At 39.7% G+C, this 24,665-nt stretch overlaps 1 protein-coding gene across 12 annotated transcripts in view; it reads left to right on the top strand.

Moving 5' to 3' along the window:
* The window catches only part of WWP1 (WW domain containing E3 ubiquitin protein ligase 1), a 139,243-nt gene continuing 115,017 nt past the window's right edge, over positions 440-24,665 (top strand). For 2 of the 12 annotated variants that reach the window (XM_013996633.2, XM_021089149.1), the window contains exons 1-2: positions 524-855; positions 23,291-23,385. The gene's annotated coding sequence lies outside the window, so the exon portion shown is untranslated. Of the gene's footprint in view, positions 856-6,410; positions 6,532-8,806; positions 10,336-23,290; positions 23,386-24,665 lie in introns of those variants that run through there. The other 10 variants (XM_021089146.1, XM_021089148.1, XM_021089147.1 and 7 more) reach the window with 9 other exon arrangements.

The raw sequence follows: 24,665 nt of genomic DNA, 5'->3' as shown, positions 1-24,665 counted from the left end.
CACATGTACTTTTTCAGTATTATCACTATACTCTTGTGGGGTTGGGAGAGTGGACGTTTTGGTTACTAGTAAAAGTAGACTGGAAGCCTTCTGGTTGACCGTCTGCTAAATCGAATTGTTCACTCTTAATGACTTTCTAAGTCAAACACTCAGGTAGGTGAAGGAGTATTCATTAACAGTCTCCTTTCGCCGTAAAGCGTTCAAGAAAAGAACGCCAGTGCCCCGAGGACCTTACTGGAAGTCCTGCACAGTTTCGGCCCACGAACCGGAAAGTCAAGTCAGCAGTACACACCTGCGGTTTAGAGAAGCAACTGCCCCAATCTCGGCGGTGGCCCCTCCCCTTCCACAGGTTCAGGCCCTGCCCCTCTCTCCCATTGGCTGGCCCTCCCCCTCCCTCGACCACTCCGAAGACCCGGAGGAGCGGAGTTTTCCAAAGGCATCGTGGGGCGTCCTTGCTGCGCATGCTCGCGGGAAGCCGGATTCTGGGTCCGGAGTTAGAGGCTTTGGGCGGCCGCGGCAGAGCGCGCGGAGCCGGGGCGGCGGGGGAAGCGCGCGCTTAAAGCGTGGCGCCGGCGACGCGAGCACGCGGCGCGCTCCTGAGGAGGGAGGCGTGGGGTCGGCCGGGGGTGGTGCGTGGCCGGGGTGGGGGTGGGGGGAGGGTCGGGTGGCGGCGAGCGCGGCGAGCGGGTTCCAAGTGGCTGCAGGCGGCCTGGGCTGCCGGGGCCAACGCCTGGGTGGCTGCTGCCGCCGCCGCCGCCGCGCTTGCTGCGAGATGGCGATCTTGGGCGCGGAAGGGTGAGGGCGCCGCCGCTGCCGTGGCCGCTGGACCGCCGGGAGCCGACGGCTCCGCGCCGGGTAAGGACGCCGCGGTGCGGCGGGGGCCGGGGGGTGCAGGCGGGGCGGGGCAGGGGCCGGGGGGCGCGGGCCGGGAGCCCCCGCGGCTGTGCCGGCAGCCCCGCACCGGCCGCCCCGGGGCGGGACCCTCCGCGGGGCAGGCTGGGCCCGTCGCGCCGTCTGGGCTGCTGGCTCCAGCCCCGGGGGCCGAGACTTTTCTGGGGTGGGGTCGCCGGTCCTGCCCTGACTTGGTCCTGGCACAGGCCTGAGCTAATGATACTGGAGCGGAGAGAAGTGTTTCCGTGACTCGGCAGCCGCAGTTCTTAGGCTTCCTTCGCCCTCTACCTTCTCTTCCTTTCCCTAACAGCTCTCCAAAAACCTCCGAATATGTGGACTTAACTGCCGGTGCCCTGACTTTCACCGCAATTCCACCGTCCCAAACCAAGGACTCCCCGCCTTAGAACGTCTTTTTCTGATGTGTGTGTGTGTGTGTGTGTGTGTGTGTGTTTAAATCTCTCCGGGTTCTTCACTGACTCTGTAGCTCCCCCAGCACAACCCCCACCTCTACCTTTGTGACCTGGTAGGTCCCAGTGACCTTGCAGTTTTTACTAGTCCTTATCTTATCTGTGACTTGGACCTTTTTTCATCCTTTAAACTTTTTTTTAAAATAAATTTTGTAATTTGCCCCTTGCTTTTAAAACCTTTAAATGACCAGTCTTGTGCATAGCCCTTTCTTTGCTCCATCTGTTCGGAGTTGAGCTTCCTTTGCTCCCGTGATTATATGAAACCTTTATTACCAAAGAAGAGGAGTATCTGTCAATTTGACACTTTTACTCTTCCAGGATAAAGTATTTTCCAGGTTCTTGATGTGCCTTTCTTTTTCTGTTCGACGGGTTTTTATCTTTTTGTGTAGCAAATAAGCTTTAAAAGATGTGTTTCTGCTTTAAAATGCTATTGGTAATAAGCAGTGTAAAAGAACAACATCCAAAGTTATCTTCCCCCACTTTGGTGTTTTTGCCTGAAATACCTAGTGTGCAGTTGTATGCAGGTTTCTGGAAGAGTTCATGCTTAAGTATAAATCCACTTTGCGGGTCCCATTAGGTCTCTGTGTACTATGCAAGCAAAATGGACCTTTTAAAAAGAAAGGCGTTCTTTTATTTAGGTGACTTGTTTTTAGCCATAAGGTAGGTAATAGTTAATATTTTTTAAATTGAAAACTTACTGGCCAAGTGGTGGGAGCTCTTCAAATTGAGAAGTGTAAAGTATATGGGGGAGCAGTTCTGATGTAGTTTATTAACATTTTTAAATGCAAAACTCTTTATATGACCTACAACATAGGGCTTTGAAAAGCGGTAACTAAGGGTTATGTTTTTTGGAAGCTTGCCACGATAGAGGATGTTGCATATAAGGTCTCTGCCCTCAAGAGATAGTAATCTGCCTACCTTCCGAAGGCTGAAATTTCTTCTGCTTTCTTACACGGTTATTAAGCATCTACTGCATGACTGTGATGTATTGGGAATATAAAGATGAGGATGATGACAGTTTCTGCCTTCACAGACTCGTTAGGCAGGTAGGACTATACACAAATGCCTCATTTGTCTTTTAGTATATAGCTGTGTTTCATATGGAATTCAGCTTCAGAGAGGATAGACCTCACATCTCACTCAGCGGGGTGGGATTAGGGTTATCTCATAGCGCTTCTGGTTCCTAAAATCTTTGTTTTGAAGGGTGACTTTAGACTTGATTGGCTAGGAAAGGTAATCCAGGCAGAAAGGAGGGACTAAGAGAGCACAGACTTCATACATTTGAGGAGAGGCAAGTATTTTTTGTATGACGAGTTTGTATCAGTGTAACGGGTGATAAAGCTTGAAGCAAAAATTTGGACCAGTTTATGGATTTCTATTAATGCCAGACTTTTGACCTTGACTGTAGTAAGCAGTGGGGGTTTTACAGATGATTTTTGAGTTGGGAATGAGGACTGATCTGGCAGCAGTGTGTAGTATGATTTGAAGTAGAGAGAACCTGGAGGTAGAAAGACTTCTTGATTGCTGTGGTCATAGCTGTGGGGGGTCTGAACTGTGGCAGTAATAATAGGAATGGAAAGGAGGAGGATAGAGTATACAGAGTTTGATGATGAGAGAGAGAATGAAGGCGGTAAAAATAACTAAGATGCTGCATGACTGTGATGTATTGGGGGGAATATAAAGATGAGAATGATGACAGTTTCTGCCTTCACAGACTTGTTAGGTAGGTAGGGAGTATAGTCATTGGTTGGGAGTATAGTCTTTTTGAGCAACATCCAAGAAGCTTTATTTTCAGCATATGTGTGTTACTTTACAGTAGTACTTCTGAGCCTTTGGGGGAATAGTAATTCTGGGTGAAACTTGATGAAATCTGTGACTTGAAAAATTTCCGTATATGTTTGTGCTTCATGGCTATAATTTTAGGGGAGTCAGTGGACCACCTAAAGCTCATCTGTGGAACCCATGGGCCAGTGGGTTGGGATCAGTGCTCGGAATTACTAGGGGCCTTTTAAAACAATTGAATCTAGGTCGCAGACGCGGCTCGGATCCCGAGTTGCTGTGGCTCTGGCATAGGCCGGTGGCTACAGCTCCGATTCGACCCCTAGCCTGGGAACCTCCATATGCCGCGGGAGCGGCTCAAGAAATGGCAAAAAGACAAAAAATAAATAAATAAATAGAACAATTGAATCTTTAAATGCTTTCATTTACCAATAAGAAGCTCTGCTTGTAGAGACATATTGTGTGTACATCTACAGAAGCTATCTCCTTAGTCGTGTGTTGTGGTTTATAGCTTACAGAGATTTTTGACCAGCTTTTCTCATTTGCTATTGTATTACAGAACAGACTAGCTCAAGAGGTTAAATGATTTGTCCCAAGCATTTCAATTAGCAAGTGGATAAAGTGGAATCAGGAATTGATTGACAATGATGGTTTTCTTCGGTGTGTGAAGGTGCGCAACTGATTTATCAATTAGACGTAGCACTGCCTTTAAGTGACCTCATCTGTAAGGACGGATGATCCCGGGAGGTTCCTTCCAATTCTTAACATTTTGTGATTCTTGGGTTTTAGGTTTTTACTGAACTTTGTATGTTTCTTGTTTTCCATGTGCAGGAGAGCTGGTGAAGCTGAGGGTAAATTGGGCGCAAGGAGAGAAGATGGCAATATTAGAACTATCCAGTTCTCCCTTATTTCCTTTGTATCTCTTTTTGGGTTTGAGGGGTGGAGTTGGAGGAGAAGTGAAATAAACTTTTAAAAACTTTTCTCTATTCTGTCTTGTCTATTCAGGTATTCCCTGCTCAAAAATAGTCCATCTTCATTCAGGAACCCTTTATCAAGGAAAAATTAAAACTTTTGAGAATGATGAAATACAGGAACCTACCTAGTCAGTGAATTTTTTCATTGTATAAAATAGCTGACTCTCCCTATTGTGGTTAAAGCATAATTTAATTAGTAAACACTTGACTTTTTTGCATCTGTAGGATTGTCTTCCTGGTAGGGAATCAGAACAAGCTATTACTTAGTATCTAGAAACTTTGATTCCATTATTATTAGAAAGGCTAGGATCTTTTTTACTTTCTGTAAAAATATGATGTAATTATAACAAGCAGTGGAAAAAACAATAAATTAGCCATAAAAGTGGTTATCGAAGTAACTAGTTACTAATACACCACAGCTTAAGGCAACACCACATCGCCAACCCACTAAGTGAGGCCAGGGATCAAACCCTTTGGATAGTAGTCAGATTCATTTCTACCAAGCCACAGTGGGAACTCCTGAGTTAAACTTCTTTACTGTGGAGGTCTGAACTTGTCTGTTTCCTCATTTGTGTTGAAATGGTGACCTCATTGTAGTGGCCATTGGTAGGTAAATTTGAAATTTTAAAGTATTTATTAGTATTAAAATAATTATTTTCCCATTAAGGAAAAAGCAGAAGGTGATTTCTTATCTGAAAAAATACATTGGTGAAATGTAGGTAATTATTTCCTTTTGAAAATTTGTTGCTTTTAATTTAGCGGTTCTTATAGGTGAGAAACTCCAATAAACTTATAGGTGAAGTTTATTTTCCTTTTATAAAAGCCTTGTTTTATGAAAATTTGTGCTTTTGTAGCATATAAGCCAGTATCTGATTTTCAGAAATGTGTATCATATTTCGTGATTTTTACCAGTACCTAAGAAGCCTTATCGTTTAAAAAAAAAAAAAAAATTATCCTAAAAAGTTTTTAGTGTACATTTTAAATTCACTTTTTTTTTGGAGTATATTTTGTAAAACCATTTGTCAGTTAATTCCTAAGTTATAAGAAAGATCAACATTTATCTTGACATTCCATAAATCCATCACTTGTTCTCAACACTTCCGGGTGCCTCTGCTGCCTGACATACACTGTACTCAGTGCTGGACTAACAGTGCAGTGATGACTGACATGGAACCTGCCCTCTGGGAATGTGTCATTTGGGAGATCCACTAACCTCAGGAAGGGCATAGACTTTATCTTCTGGGATTATAATGAATTTTAATTATTATAATTTTATAACCCTTTTTTTTCTGGGTTTTAAACAAATTAGTCAAAAAGACAGGGAACCGAACGAGCATTGTTTTGGGTTATTGCTGTGTAACAAACCGAAAACTAAGTGACTTAAAACAACCAGGTTTTGTTTTCTTTTCTTCCTCACAGTTTTGCTATCTTATCCTGGGCTGGGCTCATTTGAGCAATTCTGCTGGGGTTGCTGGTGGTCTTGCGGATGAATGGCATTCAGCTGGCAGTTTAGCCAGGTGCTGGTCTTCTCTCTTTCTCTTACTCTTTCTCTTTTATCACATAGTCTTGTTTCAGGGTCACATATCTCCGTGTGGCCATTCCAGAAGGATTGCTGGCTTTACGTGGTGTTAGGGCTTCCAGGAGTGCAAAAACAGAAGCAACCAGGCCTTAAGTCATGTGCTTGGAATCAGCATAGCCTCATTTCTGCTGCATTCTATTGGTTAAAGTAAGTCACAGGTCCTGCCCATATTCAAGAGAAAGGGACTACTGTTAAGTACTAAATTACAGCATTACACCAGATAGCTGTATTACCCCCAAAAGGGGGCTTTGGGAATACTGTTTTGGAAGCTGAGACTTAAGCTGCCTGGTACTTTTAGTACTTTGAGTCTATCTAAAGGAAAGCTGAGTCTAAAGGGCAAATGATAAGCATGTTTGGCTTCTTAATCTGATAGGAATAACCAGCACTGCTTGGGTAGAAAAGAAGAGAAAGTGATGGACCCCTGGGGTTTGAGTCCTGGGATTTGCTGCCATAATGGGGCAGGATTAACTTGATATATTTAAGAGCAAGAAAGTGCAGGACCCAGAGCCCAGGCTGGTCCAAAACAGTGATTTACTCAGTTTCATAAATTGGACCAGACCAGCATCCCAGTCTGTACCTCATGCAGAGAATGAGGAGCTATCGATGAGCTTTTGTGATTAGATATGAGACCTAGGGTGGCAGAGCTTCTTGGCCAGTCACTCTGGCCTTGACTAGTCTTGAGCAGCCTGGTGCCTTACAAGTAGTATTTTCTGTTTGCAGTGTCTGGGAAAAGTTTGGGATAAGCCACCCTTCCTTGAGGAGGAGGAGTCATAATGGAGAGAATATTCTTTGTGGAGATTGGAATGGAAGTTCTGTCGCTTAGGGAAATGCAAAGAATCAGGTAATGCTCATCTTTCCCAGTGACAGGCAGGTTCACTGATTGCTAGCTGGGGTTTTCTCACCTTATCTTCATCACTTATCTTTATCTCACTGTCACTTGATCTTAATTTCAGTGGTATCTTTCTTTTTTTTAAGTTCAAGTTGTATGCTAAGTAATGTTATGGCTAACTATGAAATGAAGAAAGTGCGTATTTCATTGTTACTATATTTAGCTGCTGAGTGGAATAATGAATCTGTGTATTTCATGTAAAGAATTTAGGTGTAGATTTGGAACATTTTTGAATTTTGAATAGACTCAAAAATGGGCCCCTGCCTCCTAGTGCAGATCTCCGCCAATTTCTGAATATAGTAGTTCATTGGCTGTTGTGGGTAGGACTTGATGATTGAATGTACTGAGAGACATGATTTATCTAAATAGGAAAAGCTAGGCCACAAAAAAAGATGTAGATAGAATAATTACCTTAAGGCATTTCTTTATGGCTCTCCTCCCTGCCCTACTTTACACGGATAGTTTAAAAATCTACGAGCATTAACTGAATCATAGGTGTGATAGCTTTTTATTTAAATAAGGAAAATAAGTTCTTTTGATAGCTGTTTAATATACCCATAATAATTGAGTCCTGACTTGAAGTAAGATACCCCTGTTATACATTAGCCCCAACTTGCCAAGAAGAACTACTCTTCTTGTTTAATGTGGGGAGGAGAATTACTCAAATTAATTTGCTCTGTATAAATTGTCATACTTTACCTTAGAAGTAAATAAACTAGATTGTTCTGCTCTTAAGGTTGAAGAATTAGAGGCATTCTGGCATGTGGGTTAAGAGTTGTAGCTTTAAATTCAGGCAGAGCTGATTTTCATTCGTGATGCTTAATAGTAGTGTTGCCTAAGTTTCTTCTTCTGTAAAAGGTAAAGAATATCTTCCTTACTGGATTTTTGTTATGGTTCATTAAAGTAATGTCTGTGAAGCAGAAAGTGTGGTCCCTGGGACATTAGCAGCTCTTACATCATTTTTATTGCTCTTAATTTATTATTATTAACAAGTTGACAATTTAAACAGGTAGTGGGTCCACTTTTCTGGGAGCCAGTCATTTCTCAAGGACAGATGTAATTTAGTTTGGCATGAGCAGAGCTGCATAGCAAGTGTCACCTCTTAACTTGAAAAATAAGTTGCTAAAAGGTTAAGAATGAATCTGAGAAAGATTCTGACTCAACATGACTGACTGGCAGTGTATCAGCTGGTGATGGTTTGACTGTGCAGTCTGAGAACAAGAAATTGTTAACACTGTCACTGGATGAAGTTCAGGGCAGATCAGTGTTTGCTAAAGTGTGGTCCCTGCATCACAGTCATCTGGGATATTGGTTAAACATGTAGATTCTTGAGTCCCTTCCTTGATAGTGGAGTTCAGGCATCTTCCTTTTGAGTAAATACTTCAGATGATTTTGTATTCATTAATTTTAGAACTGCTGGTATAAACTGAACCAGTAATTCGGGGTTCTAGTGTTCTCTGAGGCCATTTTTTAAGCTACAGGGTTCAATAAATACACACTTAAAATGTAAATACAAAGAGAGCTTAGTATCTGAACCTTTCAGTTATTTCAAGAGGCTTAAGATAATTGTTAAGGACTTGACCCAAACAAACTATAGAAACCTGATACATGATGATTACAGCAAGATGCAGACTAGAAAAGTAACTGCAAAAGGCATCCATCAGAATTCCTTGTTCAAAAAATTTCCCACATACATCTTCTCTCTTTTTTTTTTTTTTTTTTTGGCTTTTTTTAGGGTGGCCCCCACAGCATATGGAGGTTCCCAGGCCAGGGGTTGAATCCGAGCAGTTGCTGCTGGGCTATGCCACAGCCACAGCCATGCCAGAACTGAGCTGCGTCTGCAGCCTACATCACAGCTGAAGGCAACACTGGATCCTTAAACCACTGAACAAGGCCAGGGATTGAACCCGCAACCTCATGGTTCCTAGTCGGATCCGTTTCTGCTGTGCCACAACAGGAACTCCTGTATTTCTTTTTAAAAAATGCCTACTGAGGAGTTCCTGTTGTGGTTCAGCAGAAACAAATCTAGCATCCATCGAGGATGCAGGTTTGATTCCTGGCCTCACTCAATGGGTTAAGGATCTGGCAGTGCCTTGAGCTGTGGTGTAGGTAGGTCGCAGATGCTGCTCTGATTTGGCGTTGCTGTGGCTGTGGCATAGGCCAGCGGTTGCAGTTCAGATTCGACCCCTAGCCTGGGAACCTCCATATGCTGGGATGTGGTCCTAAAAAAAAAAAAAGGATAAAAAATTCCTACTGAAATAGTTAGATATTGTGGTTATTTATCTGTTAATCTTACTGCTTTTCAGTTAATTAAAATAAGCTACACTGAAATTGTGATTTTGACTGAAGTGTGTCTTAATTTGGAATTTGTTCTTTTGGGTAGAAGATAGGTTGGATGGCAGCCATAATCTGTCTTTTGTGGGAAAGGCCATTGCTTACTCTAAGCATATTGATTTCAGAAGAAAGTCATGAGGGTTTAAATTTTAAGTCAATCAATCAATCAAAAAAAAAAAAAAAAAACCTCAAAGGTTATTTTCTTTAATTTTTCCTTTGGGCAGTGGTGGGTGGTGACATCCTGCATCTGTGTCATTTTAACCCTCCTCAGTCCCATATCTTGTCATTGGAACAGCAGATCTGTAAGTTGGGGCGGTTCCTGGAAAAAACTTAACCTATGTTTATATCAACCTTATTTTTATCATGTTAGTACATTTTGTGGTAAAAAAAATTCATTCTAAACCCACGATTCTTCCTAAATTTAATTGGAAAGGATTAGTTCACATTTGTTGAGGAGCCTACTGGGTTTTTTTGTCTTCAATGACTACGGCCAGTTCTTTGGGGAGAAAAGCAACAATAAACTCATCTCCTTGTCCTTTGAGCTATGAAATACCTTGTCGATGTTTAGATGTGAATACTGGGAATGGAAAGTATACATCACACTCAGGAATCATTGTTCCATGTTGAATGTTTTGGTAATCATCATTTGTTTGAAACTTCTTTGTGATTTAATTTTCCTGTGAAGCATTGGCTGTTTAAGAGCTTAGACCTTGAAGTAAGACAAACCTAGACTGAGTTCTGGCACTTAATTACTGGCTGAGTGATCTTGGTCAAGGTGACCTTCGATTAAGCCTTAGTTTTATCATATGTAAACTAGGTGTTCATATGTAAAATGGTGATAGTACCTATTCATAGATTTATTACTTGGCTTAAATCTGACACTTAGTATTCAGTAAATATTCAGTAGAATGCATCTATAATACCTTGTTTTTGGTGTCAGATGTGTTTCGGAGTTAATATTTTTCTTTTAATTTTAGGAAGGTAATACACTCAATACTCTGTTATATAAAACCCCAATGGGATGGCACCCTGTACTTTCCTTGGCCAATATTTGATTACGGGTAAATGAGGACAAAAAATAGCCACACATCTGGTCAGATTTTGCTGCGAAATGAGTTCAGTTTTTGCCACTAAATGAATTATGAAGAAACTTTTAAGTTTTTATAGCTTTGGGGGTTTTGGATTTGTGGATTGTGTCCCTGTATTTTAAACTTAAAAAGAATTACGTTATTCTAGGAGTAAATTTTAGCTGTTTATCTCATTTTGGAAAGTTTCTGTGTATTTTGTTCTGTTTTGATTTTTTTTTTTTTTTTGGCCGTGCCCATGGCATGTGGAAATTTCCTATCCAGGGACTGAACCTGTGCCACAGCAGTGACCTGACCCACAGCAGTGACAACAGATCCTTAACCTGCTGCAGCACAGGTGAACTCCTCTGTATTTTGGATTCTAATATTTTCCTCTAAGAATGGGGATATCTAAAAGTTCATACTTAGCAGGCTGCTTTAAAATTCTTGGGAAGAGTATTTATAAATAGTAAATTAACATTGTGTTCTGTTACTTGAATAGCTTTAAAATATTTTAAAATTGTGTATTTACAACAAAGAATTTAGTAGTACTCTACTCCTCTTGAGTGTGCTTAAGTGTAATTTTGATCTGATTCTTACTGCAGATGTGGGGAGTTCGCTTTGTATGATTTTGCAGCATGGCCATGTAATGGAAGTGCCTTTCTTAACCTACTGTTCTCTGTACTGTTGTGGAGTATGGTAGAAAAATATTGGAGTTTCTCTGCCTCAGAGTAATTGAGAGTGTGACTGGAGTGGTGGTGGTGATGGGAAGGTGTTGTTAGGAGATTGGTCACCTTCTATATTCTACTCTAGAAACAATTCTCATTTCCTAGAATTGATTTTAACATTTCTTTTCCCCTTCACAAAACTATGTTGGTGTCTTCATTTTACAGATAAGAAAACTGAGACTTAGGTTAAATATACCCAAATAGTAAAATTGAAGTTTGAACCTTGGTCTCCAACTCTGAAAGCTGTTCTATTACATCACCCAGCATGCTCTTCTCACACTAGAAAATGACACTTTGGAACTGAAGAGTTAGCAAATCTCCATGACTACTTAAATACTGGAAAATTAGAATCCTTTATATATTTGGAAATAAAGGTATATTCTGGGGTGAACATCTGTCTGGGGTGTGATATCCTAGTGACCAATGCAGGGCAGGAGAGTACTGCCCTGGGCAGCAGGCCTGGGTTTGGCCTGACATTAAGAAGCTTTGTGTCCCTGAGTGAGCCTTTTGATCACCTCTCAGCTTTAGCTGTAAGCTTTCATGACTCTGCTTTCTGCTGCTTCATGAGAAACAGCAAATACCATGTATTTGAAAAATACCAAACCTTTAAGATTTTTTTAGTTTGAAGGTAAAAGTCCGATAAGCAAGTATTATTTTATTAAAATACTACACTGTGAGACAAATGACAGATTATTTATGAAAATATTTGTGTCATTTTGAAATGTGAGATGTTACATGACATAGTTAGACATGAAATTTGATCTTTGCAAAATAAGACTGTTATGTTGCCCCGGATGTTTTTCCCAGAATACATGGAAATGATTTATTAAACACAGTCCCAACAGCTTACCTCCTCATTGTTAATGTGCTTATGTTTTTACACACACTGTTTCAGATTATTCGTTCTTTTTCAACCTTCAGGAAAAGCATTTGCAATGACTAGCTTAAAAGCCTCACAAAACCACCTCACCGTGAAGTTGCTTAAGTGATAATAAGAGAATAGGAACATCAGATTGATGCATCATGCTACTTATTTTAAGGCTTGGATTTAGCTCAACATTTCTATTTTCTGTTTTTGTAGTGAAAAGAGTGTAGGCTTTGAGGCCAGACTTGGGTTCAAAATCCTTACTTTCACTAGTTTTGTGACCCTGGGCAATTTACTTAAATTCCTGAAACCTCATTTTACTTACCTGTTAGAAATAATAAGGACTCTGAAGGGTGATTGATAACATTAGAGATAGTTTTTTATTTTATTTTTTTGCAACATGACTGACAAATAATAGGAGCCTAATAAATATATGGTCACTGTGATTCTTACTATTTTTGGAGTCAGAGACCTGACTCAGATTCCAGGTTTAAGATTGACCGAGTTTCTGCGTCACTTAGGCTCCCCATCTAAATGTCGCCAGTCCCAGATAGTTATGCTGTGTCATCTTATCCTTCTGCCCAGGGAGTATTAACACAGTTCTTTTTTCATTTTAACTTCAGTGGATTCTATAAGTTTGGTGCTCAGGTTTTGAGATGCTGTTATTTGAATTCTTTTCCTTAATTGACATTATTCAGCACAAGACTAGGAAACCTGTGTTCCACTGATACTAAGGCTTGGGGGGAATTACCAAATGCAAACATTTTCTACTTGAAAAATTTAGATAATTTGCCACTATAAATATAATATTGTGTATTATAAAAAATTGAGAAGTTATAGCAAATTATAAATGGTTTCATTCTCATTTTGGTGTAGTTTACTTTTGTTGATAGAAATAAATTTTAGTATCAAAATTCTTTTAAAACAGAGAAATAGGAATTATTTTCCTAAATGAAGAATAAAATTAGTCAATGCATGAGTAAAAATGTATTTCTTTTTTTTTTAAATTATTATAACCTGAGGAGAGAAGGGGATGGAGAAGGGAGAGAAGGAAAGATTAGTGTGATTAAAAGACACACTAATTGTGCCAGAGGCCTGTGTTTTTGATTTGTTTTTAAGGGCTATAATTGTTAAGCTTGAAAATTAGAATAGTTGCTGCTAAATTTGTTGAAATATTTTCTTTCTCATTAATGTTTCCTAGCAAATGGAGTACAAACATTTTCGATATTCCTTAGTGGAGGGAAACTATTTCATTTTTTGCAAAATTGGTATAAGGTATTTGATTATATTTTTAAAAGGTGCATTTTATGGAGCAACATCACCATCTTGTGGCCTTGTAGAAAATTGTTGCCAAAGTTATGTTTTTGAAACTACAAGCATAAATTAAGTTGTTCTCTGATAGCTCAATCAGGTTTGTGTTTGGCAGTTCTTACTGTAAATGGGGAATGAGGAGTAGAAAATAAAATGATTTGTACGTTAGGATTGTAACTTTGTAAAATAAATCTGTACTGGAGGAAAATAATGGTATAAAAATGAAAATAGTTGCAAGTTAAGTTGGTGCAAAGACTGGATGGTTGCTTCTCTTTCATGTTTTCATGAACTGTGCAGTATTTTAGGTCAGGCATTTTTAAGCTAGAAAATCTCTATATGTTCTGTCCTCCATTTTTTTATTAATATGATTACCAAGGCCCAGAGAAATGTAGATGCCCTGTCTTACTCAGCCATTTAGTGAGTGAGACTGTTACCTAGAGCAGTGTTTTCTAAGCTGGTGACTCTTATTAGAGGAGTATTTCTTATGTGAAGTTGTATACTTTTTTCATCTTGATGATAATTTCATCAAAATTTCTTTTCTTTCTTTCTTTCTTTCTTTCTTTCTTTCTTTCCTTCTTTCCTTCTTCCTTCCTTCTTTCCTTCCTTCCTTCCTTCCTTCCTTCCTTCCTTCTGCACCCAGGGCATATGGATATTCCTGGGCTGGGGCTTGAACCCTTGCCTCCACAGAGACAATGCTGAATCCTTAATCCACTGTGCCACAGCGGGAGCTCCAAAAGTAAATTTTAAATTTCATTTAAAAGAGCACTGAAAAACTAAATTAGCCTATTTGGTTTTAAGCCTGTGTTTACTCAGTTGTTTTTGAGATTCAAATCATTGATAATAATTATTCATATGTAATAATCTTAATAGTATTAAACATTCCCCTGTGATAGGCTTTTAGGAGGGTGTATTGGATACAGTAGTCATTGGCCAGGATTTGTCCTGTACTGGTGGAATTTACAAGTTTAGAATGTAGTGAGAAAAATAAAGCTATTTTGAAGAACACAAGAGTTTGATATCAGAGTTTCTGGGAAAAGAAAAGACAGCTATAGCTTATTGAGTGTTTCCAGTGTGTTGTCAGGCACCATGCAAAGTGCTTTTGGTACTTTTTCTCAGTGTCAGCCATTTATTTTCGAATTTTGCTTTCAGTTTTGCATATGCACACAAATACGTATTTGTGGAAGTTCTGAAACATTTCTGTGGACACTACAAGTGGTTTGACTCTTATGGGTCTGGTAGGATTTTGTGGCTTGGTCTTGGTGTTATACCACCATTTATAACATTTCTGATGGGAAAATTTATACTGTCTTCTAAGCTGTCATCTTTCCTTCAGACTTTTAGAATCTGATTAATGTATAGTTTGGGAATTAGCTTATGACTTCTAAATGATTTTGAATATTTAGTTAGGGACCGAAAGTGTCCAAGTTTAATGTGTTTTTTTTCTGTTGTTCATATACTTTTGGACATTTGAGTATTTAATAAGACAAATTAATATTTTGAGTAACATATCCTTTACCTTTGTTTTGGACATTTTTGTATTGAGCCATTATTGTGGGCTGTGGAGAAAAAAATCACATTGAAAGGTGGACTTGTACCTGATGCTCAGAATTATCAGAGCGAAGATAGGAAAGGGTAGTGGTTTATCATCCCCACCTGTGTAGGATTTTCTATATAATATTTTAAATTTTCAGTTCTGTGCTATTTAAGTACTCTATTTTTATTTATTTTATTTTATTTGTCTTTTTGTCTTTTTAGGGGTGCACCTGCAGCATATGGAGGTTCCCAGACTAGGGGGGTCTAACCAGAGCTACAGCTGCTGGCCTACACCACAGTCACAGCAAGGCTGGATCTGAGCCGCGTCTGCAACCTACACCACAGCTCGTGGCAATGCTGGATCCTTAACCCACTGAACAAGGCCAAGGATTGAACCTGCAACCTCATGGTTCCTAGTCGGATTTGTTTCCTCTGTGCCACGACGGGAACTCCAAAGTACTCTTTTTTAAAATCTAAACATTCTAACTAGTCTATAGGTTAAATGTATTAATTGTTAATCTTCATTTAACACATTTTTTGTGTGTATAGTAAGGGCTGAGCACTGAGCTAGGGGCTGGAATTATAAAGATGAGTAGTAATAAAGAAATTTATGGTGTAGTGGAAAAGATAAAGAAAAACTTGGTTATAGCTGTGTATGCTTGAACTGAATCTTGAGGGATAGTTAGAAATTAGATAGATGGGCGTGGGAATAACATGTAGGTTGTCACTGGTGCACACATGTGTCTGTGGGAGTCCATCGTCGTCATCCCCCCCCCCCCGCCCCCTCCCGGTGCAGCCAGGTTAAGGAAAACTGGTAGTGGATTGGAAATATTTGTCATTGGTGAGCTTTGGGCAAAGAGCTTTTCTGGAGAATAACAATTATTTTACTTTTTCTGGCATAATTTTAATGAACGAAGATGTCAAGAGAGAATGAATTTGAATGACAAATTTGATGGTAGCTAGGGTATGCCTTTTTCTTTTCTGTAACCTATGCTCTAAACAGCCAGCTCTAACGTGTTTTTGCTTCTAAACCTGAACTATAAAAAATGTGTTGAGGAAAAAAAAAAACAAAACCATACATCTGTGAGGATTGGTGCAGCTTCTCACCTGGGCCCAAGTCTCTGCCCTACCTGCCTCAAATTCCTTACCTACCACATCCCTGCTGAAAGAGGGAGATTTATCTGTGTTTACTGACCATTGTATTCCCAGTGCCTCAAAGAGTACCTCCTCCACTGAGGGAATTGGCAGGTAAAATTCCCTTCACTTTCTTTCCGGACAGTTCAGAGATATCTGCATTCTCATCCACTCTTTTCTCTTTCTAGTCTCAGTGTACGAGTAATTGTCTCTTGCCCTCTGTGTTAAACTTCAACCAATCTCCTGTCTTCTCAGAGGTCTTGTCTTAGTAATCATTGTCCCTTCTGTTAATGTCAGCTTCTTCCTTCCTGAAAGCATGTTCTATTCTCTTCTGTCTTCAAAAACAAACCTAGGTACATCTCCCTTTATGCCTCTATCTCTTTTCCTTCACAGTCAAACATCTGAATCGAGGTTTCTGGCTGTTTATTTATCTTTGAAGCCACTGCCCTCTGGTCCTGCCACTCCATTAAAAATGTTCTTGTTAAAGGCCTGGTAACATGCATGCGGTCCAGTAAACAGTTTTCTCTTTTTATTGATCTTACTGGGGCACTTGGTGAGGTTAGTTAATCCTGTTCTCCTTGAAATTCTTTCTTCAAGTTTTCTTTTGGTTTTCTTCAACCCTGTGCATATAGTCCTTGTCTGCTATTCAGCCTTTCAGGATTGGTGTTCCCTGGCTGCTATCTGACCTTCTGCTAATTGTAGGCTGTATACCTCTCCTGGGTGATTGCATGTACATCCACAGAGCACCTGTCACAGCAGGTGGCTCAGTTCATTCTTAAGCTCTGCTTATGGGATGTTGTGCATACCTTTACCTCCAGCATCTGTCTCTTGACTGAGTTCTGTCTCAGTCCGTCGGTAAATGTTTGGGGAGGGTGAGCCTTGCCTCATTCAGGCTATAGCCTGGATTCTGGGAATAGAATAAGACAGAGTCCCTGTACTTGGAGGTAAGGGGTGGGGTGGGGTTGGAGATGGAAGTAAGAGGATCAAATAAATAAATATTAAAAATTGGGAATTATTAGGAAAGGTAAAAAGGGTGAGGTGGTAGTTGAAGGAGTGAGGCTTTTGCTATGTCTAGGCTGACAGGAGATTCTTTCTGAATGGATCACATTTGAGTTGAGCCCTAAGACTGAGAAGGTAGCCAGGAAGTATCAGATGAAGCAGTAAGCACAGAGGCACAGAGGTCCTTCTGCAGTGCAAGTTGAGCAGGTTGGGGTGGCAGGAATGCCTGTGAGAGAGAAAAGGGAGAGGAGAGAAGTAGGAGAGGTAGGGGCTGCAGATCACATGGGGACATGAGTTTAGATCGATTATAATTAAAATGAGAGAACATTGGAGTGCAAAACAGAGTTATTGGGATGCATCCTGTTTTGGAAAGCTCACTGGACACTGGATGAGGGTGGATGTGGTATTGGGAGTAAGAGTTGGGCTGGGGGGCAGGGCTACCATGTGTTTGTGGTTTAGATGAGAAATCACGAAGCTTGGGGGGTTCCTGTTGTGACTCAGTAGTTAATGAATCCTGCTAGGAACCATGAGGTTTTGGGTTTGATCCCTGGCCTAGCTCAGATCCCACGTTGCTGTGGCTCTGGCATAGGCCAGCGGCTACAGCTTTGATTAGACCCCTAGCCTGGGAAGCTCCATATGCTGCGGGTGCGGCCCTAGAAAAGACAAAAGAAAAAGAAAAAAAGAAATTATGAAGCTTGGAAAAGAGAGTATGTTGGAGATGGTAAAAAGTAACCTCCCTTTCATTTATTCCTGAATCTGATAATCCGCCAGTTATCATAGATTCTGGTATCTCTGCTTCTTTCTCTATTTCAGGCTATTTCTAGTCTAGCCCACTTTCGCGTTACTCTCATAACAACACTGTTAGAGCAGTTTTTCCAAAACAAGTGTGTTCCTTCCCTGCTGAAAATGCACCGTCTCTCCGGCTTTCTTAATGGGTGCAGTTTTTTTTTCTCTTCTACCTTACGATTTCATCTCTTGCAACTCTTTCTCCACACAACTCTTTGAGCAAAACTACTTGTGTATTTGCTGCCCATATTGGTGGTCTCAATTCTCTGAATGCAGAAGGTCTCCACAGTACTTCATTCCTCTCAGTAGGCATCCTCACAATTCTTGTTACCATTCTCTCACAAGCCTTTCCTGACACCTCTTCACCTGTCTCACAAAATCTAATTTAGACGCTTCTCTTCTGTGCTTCTGTAGTATTCTCTGCACATCCCTGTCTGTGAGCTTGAAGTGGCTGATTTCCTTGTCTGTTTGCACTGCTAAATTATAAACTCACTGAGGGCAAAGAACGTATCTTAGATAATTTCGTAATCCTAGCGTTTTAGAAACATGCCTAGTGTATGTACATATATACACTAGGTGATTTAATTCAGAAAAAGTGTTAAAAGAAGTGCCTGATAGTCTAGTTGTTTATTGATCAGCTCTTCTTTGCCCCATAGTAAGTTAATTTTCTTTTACTGGAAGATTAGAGGCTTGAGGATTTCATAGGGAGAACATGGAGACCCAGTCACTGTTTTTTTTTTTTTTTTTTTTAATATTTTATTTATTTATTTATTTATTTATTTTTTTTTGTCTTTTGTCTTTGTTGTTGTTGTTGTTGTTATTGTTGCTATTTCTTGGGCCGCTCCTGCGGCATATGGAGGTTCCCAGGCTAGGGGTTGAATCGGAGCTGTAGCCACCGGCCTACGCCAGAGCCACAGCAACGCGGGATCCGAGCCGCGTCTGCAACCTACACCACAGCTCACGGCAACGCCGGATCATTAACCCACTGAGCAAGGGCAGGGACCGAACCCGCAACCTCATGGTTCCTAGTCGGATTCGTTAACCACTGCGCCATGACGGGAACTCCACCAGTCACTGTTTTTTAAGTGAAATCTTGTCTGACAGTGTAGGGGGTCCAAGAGGGAGTGGGTATGAAGCGGCAAATATTTGATCATGGAAGAGAATGGGAAATATGTCAGTAGAGTGATAGGGGGACGGCAACCAGATTCCACAGGTGGAACTGTGAGTGGGGGGTGACAAAGAAGTTAATTGGTCAAGGCATTTTTTTTTTCTTTTTTTTAAATTGTTCTTGTTTTGTCTTTTTTAAAAAATAATACACAGTCTGTAAAAAAGAAGATGGTATAAATGAGGGGAGGGTGTGTATCTTAGGAGGTGAAAGTTGTGAAGGTACTTGGTCACTTGGGAAAGTAGGAGGGGGTACTTCATTTTTAAAGATTTAATACTAGGTCAGGATTATGTGTAGTCTATTTTTATAAGACTCTCCATCAGAAATTATTTAAAATAAAGTAGGTGGCGTGAGTGTCTCAAAAGGCCTAAGCGTTACATTTTAGAAAGAACCCCAGGAGTTCCCTGGTGGCCTAGGGGTTAAGGAGTCACCATTGTTCCTGCTGTGCTTAAGTTTGATCCCTGGCCCAGGAACCTCTGCATGGCAGGGGCACAACCAAAAAATAAAAAAATAAAAATGAACCTCAGTATTGAGAAAAATTAACTGATAACATTACAATAAATATAGCAAGGCTATATGTATTTTTCTATAAATGGTTTACTTTTCATTGTCTCATATTTAATATTGTTTTTTGTTATATGCTTAATAATTTAGCATTTATATAGTACTTTGTAATTCACAAAGTGCTTATATAATATTAACCTCTCCTAAGATATCTGTTGTTTAGAGAGAGGTTAAGTTACTAGTTCAAGGTCATGTCGATTTATTTATTAAGCATTTGTGTACCAGATAGTTTTCTTAGCAGTTTGTCAATATTAACTCATTCATTTATTCTCCTAATAACCCTCCAGTGTAAGTACTGTTATCTTTCTTATTTTATAGATAGGAAAACTGAGGCACTCTAGGGTAAAGGAGCTTGCTAGTGGTGGAACCAGGATCTGAACCTAGGCAGTCTGGCTACAGAATTTACTCTCTTAACCACTATTATGTTGCCTCTTAGTAAACGTGAGAGCAGAAAATCAAATCCAAATTCAAACTAGACCCTGGTAGATTGTGTTGTTGGAAAAGAAGAGGTAAAAAAAAATTGGAAGATGAGAGAAAACAGAACCAAAAGGCTTGGGGGAAATTAATATATTTACCTCCTCTGGTTGAAAATATGAAATTGGGTGGAGATAGCAGGAGTTGGATATTAATACTGACTTAGGATATTTGGCATTTTGAAGATAAATACATTTTCCTCATTAAAAGCACTTCCTGTGTTCTCCCATAAAGTGGCATGTATTGTGCACTAAAAAGAAGTTTGGATTCACTGAAAGTACAGAAAGATGGAGGAGAGAGAGTTGTGGTTATTAGATACTATGATTAGACAGGCATTTTTGGATGAAAATAACACCGAGACTTCAGTCAGAAGATAAAAAGTACCTGTGGATGCCCATCTTTATTTGTCCTTTGTCTGGTGGATATTGCAGGTGATCTTCAAGTCACTGTTATTATTCCTTTGCACCCAGTAAATTTTCAAGGAGGGTGAAGTTCCTGTTTTGCGTTTAAGCAGATTAATCAGTGAAATTTATACGGACAGATTAGTATGGGCAAGTAAACTTTTAAAGAAATCAGCTAGCTTCTATCCCAGACAATTAAAAGAAGTGTATATCGCATGCTTAGTACCAAGTTTATTTTAAGGGAGAGGAAGACACATAGTGGTTGAGGAAGAAAAGCCCCATGGGAGATAGAATAGGAATTAAAAATCATGTTGAATTGTTAAAATTTGAGATGGTTGTACATAGCCTATTTTCTTGAGACAGGAATGTGAAAGTTTGAAACTTTGAGGTGCTGTGCAGACATAAAGTGTTGCTACTGGGTGCTACTAGGACAAGGAGAGGTTGGGGGCATGAGGGCCCTGAGCTTAAGTGGACAAGTCCGAAGAGAGTGCAGTGGTGGAGATGGCAAGCAGAGTGGTGCCTTCAAGCCCGGGGTGGGGGTGGGGGGTCCTCCTTGCTAATCAGGGGAATGAGAGTGGGCAAGACACAGGCCAGGGAGTTGTTGGCACAGATGTGGAGGGAGCCTGGAGTGAGGGTGATGGTGTGGGGTGGGGGAACAGCAGTTGGATTAAGTGTTCAGAAGCTACTCAGGGAGTTGGAAATGTCTTCAGATCCTTAGGAGACCACAGGGGTAATTATATGGGGAGTTTGGTAAAAGTAAAAAATTCTGAGGAGTTCCTGTTGTGGCTCAGTGGTAATGAACCTTACTGGTATCCATGAGGATGTGGGTTTGATCCTTGGCCTCGCTCAGTGGGTTAAGGATCAGGCGTTGCCGTGAGCTGTGACATAGGTCGCAGATGCGGCTAGGATCTGGCATTGCTGTGGCTGTGGTGTAGGCCGGCAGCTGTAGTTCTGATTTGACCCCTAGCCTGGGACCTTCCATATGCCTCAGGTGCAGCCCTAAAAAGACCAAAAAAACAAAACAAAAAAAAAATCTGAGGTTTGAAAAGCACTGGGTATTGACTAAGTTTTTGCTCCTTGGTTTTCCCCTCTGCCCACGTGTAGTCCCAGTGGTGTGAGATTGAGGCCTAGTGATGAATAGTCCCTATTGAAAGGAAATTGATTTTTTTTTTCCTCTCTGGATATTTAGGTCATATAGAAATTAAAAAATCTGACAGAATTATGCTTTATTGTAACAGGATTCCACTAGGAAAATATCTTTCAGATAACATCAAAAAAGCTGCCTATGCAATCAGAGCCATTATACTATTTACTGAGTTTACCCTTAGTAAAGGATCCCAGCCTGCCCAGGACTGAGAGGTTCCCAAGAAGCAGGGCTCAAAACTTGGATGGTCCTGGGCAAACTCTTGTTTATTGTCCTATTTATAAATTCACACTCTTTGTTTACTGTCCTATTTTATAAATTCACACTCTTGTTTACTGTCCTATTTTATAAATTCATTGAAATGATCAATGATATATTTTCATAAATGATCTCTGTATACAAGTAATATTCCTGTATTGTTTAAAATTAAATCCCTTATTTTGTAGTTTTTGCCTTTATGAAATACTTTTTTTCTGCTTTAGAGTTACTGAATTTTGCATATTTTAGGCAGAGGGAAACTTTGTTCATCTATCTTAATCTTTGCCACATTCATTTCTGTGCTTTGCGCTGTCCTCTAAATGGAGGTTTTCTAACTTTTCACCTTCCACCTTCATTGCACTAAACTTCTCTAGCAACTGGTATACACCATCCTATCTTGTTATTGAGATGTTTCCTGTTAAAACTAAACTGCCAGTATAGAAATGGGGACTTTTTGTGTCCTTGCTATATTCACTTTACAGACAAGGCAATCAATAAGTATGTTTTTTAATTGATCCAGACAGATAGGTGATGATATTTTGCTGGCTTTTCCAATCCTTAATGCTCTGCATAGTATACAAAATGCATAAGATCAATTTTTTTTTTTAATTTTGCTTCTGACTTAAGAGTGACATCTTGAAGTAAGCAGGCAATTAAGATATACTTTGTGCAGTTCCCGTCGTGGCACAGTGGTTAACGAATCCGACTAGGAACCATGAGGTTGCGGGTTCGATCCTGCCCTTGCTCAGTGGGTTAAGGCTCCAGTGTTGCCGTGAGCTGTGGTAGGTTGTAGACGCAGCTCGGATCCTGCGTTGCTGTGGCTCTGGTGTAGGTCGGCAGCAACAGCTCCGATTCGACCCTAGCCTGGGAACCTCCATATGCTGTAGGAGCAGCCCTAGAAAAGGCAAAAAGACAAAAATAATAATAATAATAATAATAATAATAATAAAAATACACCTTGTAAGTGAGGCCTTGATAGGTTTGTAACTTTGGAGGATTGGAAATGTATTTATTATCTCCATTTAGGACTCTCACTCTGTTATTTGCAGTTGAATAATAATGAGCCCTATTCAGCTCTGTGGCTTTGTAAAGGGTTGAACTGAACATAACCAGCTTACATATAACTGGCCATATCTTCTGGACATAGGTTATGACCTAAATTCATTTAGATGAGTAACTAGATCACTTGAAAGTTTTTTAAGACTCAGACTTTGTTTTTTCTTTGCCACACTTGGTTACACAGCTGTTAAGTGGTAGAATTGGAAGGGAAATAAATCCAAGTAGTATGACTGCAGAATTGGCTTTTGAAAACTTTGTGCCATATTGTCTTCCCACAATTTGCTCCTTGTCTTCTGTTCCCTATCCTAGTTATGGCTCCATCATCCACCCAGAGAGTGAAGTGGAAAATTTTAGTTCAGATTGCTTCTTCTTTCCAACCCTCAGCTATCCTGTAATCATCTGCTCAGAGATCTCATATATACGCTGAGCTTTTTTCACCACACTACTAGTGTTCTGGTTCAGATAAACTCATTATTTTAAATCTGGACTCATTGCTGCCAAAGTTATTCTTCTAAAATGCAGTTCTTGTTATTAAAAGCTATCAGTGTCTGTCAGTTACCTTCAGGATAAGCTTTAAACTACTGTTCTTGGTATACTTTGAATGCCATATGAACTGTCCCATAGAGCCCTATACAGTTTAGATTACCCTGTTTGCCTGTTGGCCTCATCACTTTGCATCAGCCTTATAGTCAGTGCTTCATTACTTTCCATAAATCCCTCTTGAAGAATTGCACTTCAAGACAGTTCATTCAAAGGTTGCATTTTCTGTGCACCTTTTCCTAATTCCTGTAGGTTGGATTATCCATGTCTATTTGTGTGTCCCAGATCAGCTATTTGACATTTCACATCTGTTTTAGTAACTGTCACACTGAAACAATTTGTTTGTTTATAGGTTGTCTCCTCACTAGACTATGAGCGCCTTGAAAGAAGGAATCGTGTCTTGCTCATCTTTATATCCCCAGTGTCTAGAACAGTTCCTGGTACAAAGTAAGTGGTTAACAACTTTTTTAAAAACTAAGACTGTATTTAACAGTTAAACTCCATATATGCTGATAGTTAATTACACCTATGCAGACTGAGAAATCTGTTGTCATGAAAAATAATGGCTATAGACTTTTAATACTTTTGGGGGGACAGTGTCCTCATCTATAAGATAGGAATAATACTTCACCTAGTGTTACTGTAATGTACAGATTAAGGACTATATAGATACGGAAGCATTAGCAGATAAATGGATAAAGAAGATGTGCAAATGTACAATAGAATACTACTCAGTCATAGAAAGAATGAAATTTTATTTGCTACAACATGGATGGACTTGAAAGGTATTAGGCTAAGTGAAATAAGTCAGAAAAACAAATACTGTGATAAATATACCACTTATATGTGGAATCTAAAAAATACAAACTAGTGAATATAACTAGAAGAGGACTCACATATATAGAGAATAATCTAGTGGATGGTTACCAGTGGGGAAAGGGGAGGGGGGGCAATATAAGGTTAGGGATTAATTCATGCTATTACCTGTAAAATGAGCTACAGAGATATATTGTGCAATATTTGGAATATAGCCAATATTTTATAATAACTATAAATGCAGTACAACCTTTAAGAATTGCAAATCACTACACTCTACACCTCTTATATAATATTGTACATCAACTATACTTCAATTAAAAAATTATCTCATAAAAAAGAATATATATACTAGTACATTATATGTATTTTAAGGGCCACACAACTTTGCTATTAAATGAAATATGGAAACTAATCATATATTGAAATAGATGATTTTGTTTGCTATGTATCTTCCCTCTTAGGCAAAGTAGTATCATTTTTGAAAGCTCTCTATCATTTGCAGTTTAAATTTGCAGTACTGGTGACTGGAGGCAGGCACTCTTAAGTCTGAGGATTGTTTTATATAGAACAAAGGGAGATATAGTTTAAGGGTGGGAATCCCAGTTTTTAAGCAGTTAGAGTGAACAATCTTTTGCCTAGTTGGCAGTTTCCCAGCCTGCACAGAATTTTACAGTTCTTTTCAAATAACTTATCCTATGCCTTTATTCTCAGCATATTACCTTTCTGTCTAATTGACTAATAAAACCCCTCAATTTTCTTCTAATCTGCCTCCAAATGCATTCATGTCTTCACTTATCCTTAGGTCCCTCATTTACTGTTCAACAGAAGAAGTGTCTTTTTCTTGGAAGACTAATTACATCTGTGTGAGAGCTGTGCCTTTACCATTTCCTTCTCAAGCTACAGACACA

The sequence above is a fragment of the Sus scrofa genome, chromosome 4 (genome assembly GCF_000003025.6).
Source record: "Sus scrofa isolate TJ Tabasco breed Duroc chromosome 4, Sscrofa11.1, whole genome shotgun sequence".
Lineage (NCBI taxonomy): Eukaryota > Metazoa > Chordata > Mammalia > Artiodactyla > Suidae > Sus > Sus scrofa.
Note: the sequence above shows the minus strand (reverse complement) of the source record. Positions and strands in the feature narration are given on the sequence as shown.